This window comes from Protomyctophum parallelum (assembly GCF_964188405.1).
Source record: "Protomyctophum parallelum genome assembly, chromosome: 6".
Lineage (NCBI taxonomy): Eukaryota > Metazoa > Chordata > Actinopteri > Myctophiformes > Myctophidae > Protomyctophum > Protomyctophum parallelum.
The window spans coordinates 30436024-30446238 of record NC_139701.1 but is presented as its reverse complement, the minus strand read 5'-3'; the positions used below and the strand labels follow the sequence as shown (position 1 = coordinate 30446238).

At 39.8% G+C, this 10215-nt stretch overlaps 2 long non-coding RNA genes across 2 annotated transcripts; both read right to left on the bottom strand.

Annotated features, from left to right (window-relative positions):
* Window positions 1-421: 421 nt before the first annotated feature.
* On the bottom strand, window positions 422-2193 carry LOC310860513. Its single transcript, XR_014569386.1, has 5 exons — window positions 2180-2193; window positions 1426-1752; window positions 979-1203; window positions 714-845; window positions 422-556 (listed from the first exon to the last, which is right to left on the bottom strand). It is a non-coding gene; the product is annotated as an uncharacterized lncRNA (long non-coding RNA).
* Window positions 2194-2707: 514 nt separating this feature from the next.
* On the bottom strand, window positions 2708-6837 carry LOC310860112. Its single transcript, XR_014569346.1, has 3 exons — window positions 6632-6837; window positions 3435-3462; window positions 2708-2785 (listed from the first exon to the last, which is right to left on the bottom strand). It is a non-coding gene; the product is annotated as an uncharacterized lncRNA (long non-coding RNA).
* Window positions 6838-10215: the final 3378 nt, after the last annotated feature.

Here is a 10215-nt window from a genome sequence, read left to right as displayed (position 1 = left end):
TTAACCATTTCAGCCCTATACATTTCGGTCATTTGCCTTGTGAAAACCTTTTTTGAGTACTTTTCCCACCACTGGCCACGATAAGAGAGGATATAAATGGTGCATTTATATAGTGCCTTTATCCAAGGCACTTTACATAGATTGTGCATCAATTCACCCATTCACACACACATTCATACACTTAGCGGCAGAAACCATGCAAGGCACCAACCAGCACATCAGGGGTTAGGGGTTAAGGGGTTAAGTGTTAGGGGTTAAGTGTCTTGCTCAAGGACACTTCGACACTAACTCTGGGGGAGCCTGGGTTCGAGCTGGCAACCTTGCCGTTACCATCCAGCCACTCTACCCTGAGCCACCGCTGCCCCCAGTCGGATACAATCTCTCATTATACAAGGAAAAATCATTACCAACTCACCGCAATCAATTTTTTTGACTATTTGATCTGGCTTAACGATGGTAATGTTGCCGTACTTGATTATAGCAACACAATTGTAATCTGTGTAGGCCTCCAGCTCGGACAATGTCTTGTTTTCCTGTTTTGTTTTTTTATCTGATTCTGAGGGAGAAAAACACATGTCACAGTTAGAAATTAATAATTATGAGCAAGGACAATACTGTATTAATTCAGTAACTTCAAAGAAGTGTCCCTTCAGTCATGTTTTACATGACAACATTTTTAAGAAGACTTATGTTTGTTTGTTTGTTTTACTTACCCTGACAATTTAAACCAATGGTGTGATTATCAGTACAATGTGATGGTTTGTCCTGCCATTCTGGCATTTTGGCAGGAAGTCCATCAGGAGGTGTCAGAATGATTTCTCCTTTGAAAGAGTCTAAGAAATCATCTGTTGAAAATATTAGAACACATTATCGTATATCATTATGTGATGATATACTGTATATTGAACCACCCAACCACCGCACACCCACCCACTCACCCACAATTATAAGATACTGACATAACCATACATACTGTACCTGTATTTTGCTTTAGGCTGAAGGTACAGTTTCCTGAAGGAAAGTGTGTAGTCAAATCTGAACAAAGCTGTTGGTACTTGAGCTTTTTACAGAACACTGACTGATACCCCAGGCTTCCTTTGCATGGCTGGGTATCATTTGGGCCGTGCTCACTCAAATCCCAATCACTCCAATAGCAAACACTTTTAGAAGAACTGCATTTGACTTGTTCAATGTCGCCTTTCTCTGAGAAATATTTTTGACAACAAAAAAACATGTAAGTGAGCTTGTAGATCGGCTATACTTGCATTGTATGTGTGTGTGACACTACAGTATGCTGAAATAGGGCACAATTTATTAAAAAACTAAAAGTTACAATATGGATATACAAAAATATACTGCATTTTGTGTATAATGCATGTGTGTGTGTGTGTGTGCGCGCACGCGTTTTCAACATACCCATAACACCTGTCCAGAATCCAGAATCCTGTCCACGGTGATCACAACTGTCTGTACCGTTGTCATGAACAATAGTCACAACAGAATCATACATGGTACAAGGCTTCAGGCCTGTAAAACTTGCATTGGAATTGAATGGGCGGTCGTTGGATTCAGGCTGAGGTGTGGTGAGGTTACTAGTACTATTGGTAGAATCAGCTCTAGTCAGTGTTACGGAGTAGTTACGAGTCTTACGACTGATGTTAGCTTCAGTCAGAGTTACAGTGCAGTCACCATTGATGTTGCTATTGATGTTGATCCGAAAGCCAAACCTCTCAGCTTGAAGTGTGTATGAACCTGCCCCAAAAAATAGTGCACAAATAGCATAGCAGTGAGAATTATTATGTAGATGAATGGTAACATGCACCACTATTTCAACATCAGAGTCAGACCTGGAAAACAGATGAATCTGCCACAGAAAAAAAAAGCCTGGTGAAATTGGCACTTCAGTTTGAATAACATTTCGCTCACCCCAGAGTTGTGGGTGACCAATCAGATTCAAAGTGAGACTTTTTTGCTGTGACTGGCCATGCCAGGCTAAGTCAGACTCATTGGTTGGTGTAACTGTAATCTATTCTGTATGCCTTCATTAATTAGGACAGGAGATAATAATACTAATAATACCACCAGTATGAAATATAAGCAGGCTACACATACACATACACGGATTTCACAGCTCATAGGCTCATCATGAACAGAAGTGAATTAAAACATTGATACTCACATTGGGATGTACCTATAATGTAGAGCAAAGATACAAATAAGTTATAAGAACACAAAGACAGTGTAATGTTCATTCTTAGTAATGTAATTAAAGCCATTTGTGGCAAGGGGACTGATGGATATACTTATTAATCCAACTTAAGGACTTGATATACTTCATAGCGCAGTGTTGTACGCACGCCAAAAAGCTGCAATGTGCAATGTTGTGCGCTTGTAGATCGCATATTTGCAGCGCACGACACCAGTGTGCAAAAAATGACTCAAGGGCTGTATTTTGCGTGTCTTAAGTACCAGGTCTTATTACCGAGTAAACTAAAGACCTGGAGGCGTGATCAATGCTCTTTGGCCACTCAGAATAGCCAAATGGCATTGATCACGCCCCCAGGTCTTTAGTTTACTCAAGTTAGGTAATAAGACCTGGTACTTAAGACACGCAAAATACAGCCCATGTGTACGTCGGAATTAAATGGCTCAATTTTATTGCATGTTTGCAAAGCAGTACAAACAACCTGTGGTAGGTGCAGGTGTCGTCGTCGTTGTAGGTGTAGACTCTGATGTGTTGATAGGTTGCACGACAGGTGAGGTGATGCTTGCAGGGTCAGTGGTGCTACCACCAGCAGCTGTGGGGTTGGGGGGGGGACGACATGACACCAGTGTTGATTTCATCGACTAAAACTATGACAAAAACTGTTTGTCGAATGCCTTTATTCACTGATGAAAACTAAATAAAAACTAAGCTATGATGATTAAACCTAAGACTAGACATATTTACAATTACATAATTACAATTACAAATAAAAACTAGACTAAAATGTTAGGGAGGGACTAGTGGAGAAGAGATCCAGTCAGTTTGGTTGTGCTCAGGTGTTGCATGTACATAATAACAACATTATGCTGTGTCACATGTCATACATAGACTTCGTACACTAGAATAGCAATTAGACACAAATAATTCCACAAGAGTCACCACGTTTGAATACATTACCAAGGGTTGTTGTGCTGCGTGCAGGTAAGGTGCCATTTGGGCCAGTGCTTGCAAGTGAGGTGGGTGTAGGTATGGGATTTGCACTGGTGCTTGGCAATGCATCTGCATTGAAAGATAAAAAATTGAGCTCAGAACAAAAATGGATAAAAAGTTGCTGGAAACAAGTGCATAAAGACCTACATGGAACACAAACCAGGCATATATCCCTGCCTGGTCTGTGTTTACAATTACACTAGACTGATATTATACAGTTTTGCTGTTTTTTATATACAAATAACCAGTCATAGTGTTGTTCGCACCTAGAATTATAAAAGAAAAACACACATGAATTACTTTCAAATTCAGACATCGAATCAAGTCACGAAGCAGTAAACGATTCTGTTAAACATTACGTATGATTTTATTTATTTTGTATTTGTTTGTTTGCTTGTTTATTTGTTTGTTTGTTTGTTTATCTATCTACCAACCACATTAGTGCCGGTGTCCCTATTTTGGGCAAGCCTTTCTAAGCGAAAATTAGGCCTATAAAAGGTATACTCTGTCACACGGGTAAGATGACGATAGCAGTTCTACAAGATGCAACATGTTGTGAGCATGTAGATCGGCGGGAACCGTCGTACGACAACGTATGTCGTATGGAGCAGGTAGTGGTTAATTTCTTCGTGTGAGTAAAGATCAGTATAAGATGTCCACTTCCCCTCAGCTCTCTTGACGAGAGTGTCAGCGAGCTGCCAGAGGAAAGGGTGTTGCCACAAGCGATGATTCTCAGCAGAACTTCTCTATAACTTCTGTACTTTGGTATGATATAACCTGGTTTCCAAGGCGATGCGGTGGATAGCAGGAGCTCTCGCTATTTCAGAAGCCTAACCACAGTTTCCTGTCTTGCAATGAGAGTTTTCAACAAGCATACAAAATATATTTGGTTTCAGTTTGCCCAAACCTATGTTTAAATGTACATCTTATTTTTGGGATAAGGTAGATCATTTTGATCTGACTGAATTCTTTAATATTTTCAAGCGAACACAGCCAGCAATAGCATGCTAATTTCTCTCGTGATGCCTTTTGTAGAGTGAGAATTGCTGTACGGTGTATTTCGAGTTGAGGCCAAGTTATACTTTAGTACATTGGTAATTATTAAACATAAATATGAAACATCCTCAGTGTTCATTTATGTGTATTGTTTACACATAAATGCCAGCTTGCTAGCTGCAAAGCTTCTGTGCCATTTTAGATTTTTGCATTGGCAGATAAAAATAGCAGATAATAGCTTCTACATCTGCTAGAAAGTGTGAGAAGGCATTTGTAGAATCGGCCTCAGGTCTTACTGGGATAATACAGGAAAATAAAATGGCTGATGATGATGATGATGATGAGTGACAGTGAGAATGGCTGGTGCAGCAACGAGAGCCAGGATGTGGTTTTTGCCCTTGCTTGCACAGAGGAAGATAGAAGATGCTCTCTGCAAATCGCATTGCCCTCTGACACTTCTAACACACTATAGTGTATACAGTACTGTAGAACAGATGTTTAGGTTAATGAGGGACAGATTGAATTATACCAGTTATAGGTTGGAACGTATCAATTATCCTATGACTGCTCCAAACTCCAAAGAACAGAATTTTTAACTCGAAACAGTAAATTAAATTTAAATTGTCTTGTTTCATACGTTTTGAAACATACTGTATATCTTTCTTTCATTCTTTTAAGATATTTTGGGCGTTTTGACATAGTATTGTAACATAGTATACTGTGATACTCACAGGCACTACACCAGAGGTTGCCCCACTGCGCACACACACACACACACACACACACACACACACACACACACACACACACACACACACACACACACACACACACACACACACACACACACACACACGTGCGCACAACTGTATACGTTTCACAGCTACACTATAGATTAGATCTTTCAGACACTGTTACTTCATTTTAAGCCCCAAGCTTCCCCTTTAGAATGAATTCTCAAGTCACTGCCTTGTGTTCCTGCTCGGTCTCAGTGTGATGGAACAAGGAAGTGGTCAAGGAGCTGTGTGAGAGCGCTCAGTTGCCTCCAGCCTCTGAATGTGAATAGTGTATGTACCGTATGTACATAATATGTCAGTACATATACAATTAAGTTTCTCTCACAGGCCTACTTCAAGGAAAGCAGAACTCATGGTTCTCATGAATAAGCATGAACATGCTTTTCCCCCAAAGTTCATTCTTAAACACCTTTATTTATTCCTCGTTCTAAACTTACACTGTAGTCAAGCTTTTGTTAATGCACTCATTCTCATTTGTAATTAATTCGTTTTTCAACTAGATTCAGTTCATGGAAATTATATATAACTTACAAATAATAAACCAACTACGGGGATGTAAAAATAATGGTACAGTGAGGACATATATTGGGACAGCGTTTGTGGCATTGTGCCATTTCGATTCCCCCTTTTTGCAGACAGAAAAACTACTAAGCTACTGACCATGTTGACTTTACAGTGACAGCTGATACCTATACTGTCCCTTGATTGAGAGAGGGATGGTGATGCACTAGCAAGGTGCACGAAAAGTCATAAGAAAACTAATGTATTTTGTAAAATTCATCTGGAAGACCCCCGATGAAGTGGAGCTGCCCATCAGTCCGACATAAGGTTAGGGTTGAGGTCAGCTTTAGGCATAGTTATGGTTAGGATTAGGAATAAACATAGTTATAATGCACGCTGGACCAATGGACCGACCGTCGGACACGTCATTATGACTCAGACATAACCATGAACAAAGCAGATACGCCTATATATATAGGCAGGACCACCGTCACGTCAGTATGACTCAGACATAACCATAAACAAACAAGATACGGCCTTATATGGGCAAATATAAAGAGAACCGCTATATGGGGATGCCAATATATGGGCATTTACAAGTAATAAATGGGAATAAATGGGACTGGACAAATAGGCATAAAAGTGACGCAGGTAGACAGACACAGATATGGCATGGGGGACGGGTACAACGGGAACTTTGACAAAGCCCCTCAGATGCTTATGTTCTGCCTCATAATAAATGTTTTACCACCGACCATCTACAAACTACAAAAGTTCTCCAAGTGAATGTTTGTTTTGAAAGTGCATCATTGAGGTGTTTACATGAGCATTTATATTCAGAATGAGCAAGTCATTCTGAATACAAGTGGAATATATCTGTCCATGTAATGTTGTAAACGCAGCCATTGTCTTACATCACATCAATCTTTTTGGTATGGTTTCCTTAAACCTTCATAGATCAATTCACCACATCACCATTTTTCTATTTTGACCAACATTTCATAAACAACCATACTTAGTTAAATCCTGAGCGTTAATGCATCTATCATGTTAAATTAACATAGTGAGCAGGTCCATTGACTGTCCCCTGTACTTTACTTCAGTGTAGATAAAGCCAAAACACCATCCCATGGTTACTCACCAATCCCATTAGCTGAACCAGTCAACACGGCCAGGAGCAGGAAGATCTTCAGTCCGTAGAGTCCCACCATCGTGTCCAGGAGTTAGGGTGTGTGCCGCCAATAAGACACCATGCGTGCAAGTGGGGTCGACAGGGGACAGTCACCCACCAAACCAAATCCTCTATATCTTATTGGTACGAAACACAGCTCCAAGAGAAAAGTCTAAATGGAGTATAAACTTCTACTTTTGTTTTAAAGCTACGTACGTTCTCTGTCTGGCCTTATCGGTGGACACAGCTTCCTGTACTGCACCATAAACTCTAAACCTCGCCTCTGCTTTCAAATCATGCTCAGAGTGATGTTACACTGAAGTGTCTTCCTCTACCTTAACTCTTTTCATTTTTCAGGCAGGAAGTTTCATTTCAGCAGCTGAACCAATTACAGGAAGCCGCCTCGCAAATAAAGCATTGTATCTCTTTTCTTCCAGTCTGACTGACTCACACCACTGACACACAATGTTGCCAATGCCATGTACGCCATAATCACTGCTTTGTTCACATTCACAACACCTACCTTCTCCTCTAAATATCTATTACTTATCTCTTTGTTTTTGAGTTTTTTTAATTGTTTGTTTAATTGTTTGAACATGGTTTTTCGTTTTAGAAAAGAGTCTAAGAAAAGGGGATGACTACTAATCACTTGGCCTAAACTACCATAACAATCTTTAAACTATTTTTAAACTTAACTAGCGAGTTTGCATTTAATCCATACATTTGGAAATGTAAAGAGAAATCAAACCTGGATGAGCCAAGGTTTGAACCAGGGGATGTCAGACAGCAACTGTAATTCCTGTGAATTTGAGTGAGTTACACCACGTGATGTAATGAAGTACATTTCTTTATGTTGGAAATTCAGTACTTAATTTAGACAACATAGTTTAACATTTTGTTTATTAGATCTTTTTTACAAAGGCCGATTGCTCCATAAGTGAGAAAACTAATGTTTACATTTGCACTGAAATCCACAGTAATTGGATACATATACACACATTGATAGGCCTACATACTGTAGTATATGCACAAGATAATTCAAAATTCTGTTCAAACTCAATTTTTTAATTAGCCACACTGCATCTAGCACATATGAAAACTTGAATTGGACTTTGTTTAGAGCGGATTTGCTATAGATGTTTACAGTGTGGCTTCTCACAGTGACACAGTAGATGTGAGACACTGTAACTATTCACTTCCCCTTTCTTGAGAGTGTGGGTATAAGGCAGACCCCATGGTGTGATGTACAGTAGGCCTATATCTGCATGAGGTGGTGACCTGATGTGATGATGACTTGATGAGCTGGAGCTAACCTTGCCTTTCCAGCATATGGGTGTAAGTTACTGCAATCATACTGTGTGTATAATATATATCCAATCACGATATAGTCTAGGTAAAATTGTACATTTATAAGCATAGCAATATTACAGTAAACAAGACCAAGTCTATATACTACCACTAGTGGCTGTGCTGCTCCTTACGCCCAACCAGACCAAAGTGGTTGATTTATTGATTGATTTAAGTATTTATTAACAGTTTGCAGAATTAGAGTACATTTCAAGCACAACTCCATACAAAAACCGTTAACTGTGGGACGACACCATTACACTTGTTGTGGGACGACAGCATTACACTTGTTTACAATAGGGTCCACTAAACAACGGTTTGTCCGTCAGTTCAAACCTCTTTGGTCTGGTTGGGTGTAACGCATGCGTTGTATACTTCGCTCTCAGTAGGGAATCAGGGATGGAAAAAAGTCGACATTTTGGCTTGTGGGTGCAGGGTTGGCGGGGCGGCGGTGGCTCAGGGGTAGAGTGCCTCGATGGCAACCGTAAGGTTGCCAGTTCGAACACGGGCTCCCCCAGAGTTACTGTTGAAGTGTCCTTGAGCAAGACACTGAACCCCTAATTGCTCCCGATGTGCTAGTTGGTGCCTTGCATGGTTTCCGCTGCCATCAGTGTATGAATGTGTGTGTGAATGGGTGAATGTAATGCACAATCTCTGTAAAGCGCCTTGGATAAAGGCGCTATATAAATGCACCATTTACCATTTACCATTTTGGCGGAAAGGTCATGGGTTCACACAAAGACATGGTACGCAATGGTTAATCCAGGGAGCATGAATGCTCTCAGCAAATACGTTAGTTAACAATAATTAGTTAAAGGTAGGGTAAGTGATTATATTTGGTTAAAATAAGTGTTAAAAAGCCTCATTGCTATAGTGTTTGTACAAACTTTGTAGCCTGTTTTCCAGCCCATAGCTTCTTATAGTGATTTAACATTTTAACAAAAATCCTTTTGGTTCTCAGTACAGCCAGGGACAGTGAGATGTGTTCATATTAGGGATGTCCAGATACACTTTTTTCGTTTCCGATCCGATCCCGATACCACAATTTTTGTGTTAGCCGATACCGAATACCGATACCAGAGAATAATATTTATAATACAAAAAGAAATAATATCTTAATTTGAAGTCCACAGATGGGAATTGTGTTTATAGCTATCTAGCTATATATCTTGTGTTGTGTTTATAGCAGACTCCTCACTCATATGTGCACTTGCAGTTTGGGCAAATCGAAAGCAAACTCCACATGCCCCAATATCTTATTTACCTGCCATAGTGTCAACCACTTACACCTGTGTCGGATCGCTGGTTAGACTGGCCGATACCGATATGACCAAATAAGGGCCGATACTGATACTTTTCCGATACCGATACAGTATCGGGACATCTCTAGTTCATATAGACCTAGATATCATATAGCCACTGTTATGGTGCTGGCAGATCTTCATTAAGCATTTTAGAGAGAGATAGAGAGACTTTAACTCAGTAAATATAGGCTATATATGAGATAGTATAGTCCTTACCTGTATTTCATATAGGCTAACCCTTTTGAAGAGTCCTAGACCACCAATTACTGATGTTTTGATTACCGATATCTTTTTTTATTTTATTTAACCACTTATTAAAATTGTTTAAAAACTAGCAGATCTACAAGCTCACAATGTGTGAAGACAAATGTCACCTACAACATGCCCAAATTAGGAACACCAGATGGAAAGTGACAAATTGGGACACATCAGCTACATATTTTCCAGTAACGATAAAAACTATAATAGAGAAAGTCTTTATGGCCAATATATTGTAGCAGCCAAAAACCAATATAATCGGTCGGTCAAGTGCTGTGAAGACTGTGAAACCACATTTGCAAGAGTTGGGAAAATCTCAGGCCACAAGATGGTGGGGAACACCTAGGGGATTAGTTCCACTAAACCGCTTCTTCTTCTTCTTCTTCTTGTATTCTTCTCCAATTATCCACTGTCTTTATAATGGAAACATAAAATGAAACATCTAACTAACGGCTGGTTCAGTACTTCTACAGTAATTCTAATGGCTACATGGTGATTGGTGACAATGGTTGACAAATCATTGACACATAAACGTGTAAAGCATAAACCATGTTGTTGCCGTTTAACCTAAGACCTGGACATTTACAGTATATAAATGGGGGTGAGATGGGAGCATGGGCTGGGTGAGAAAATGTGTCACAAAAC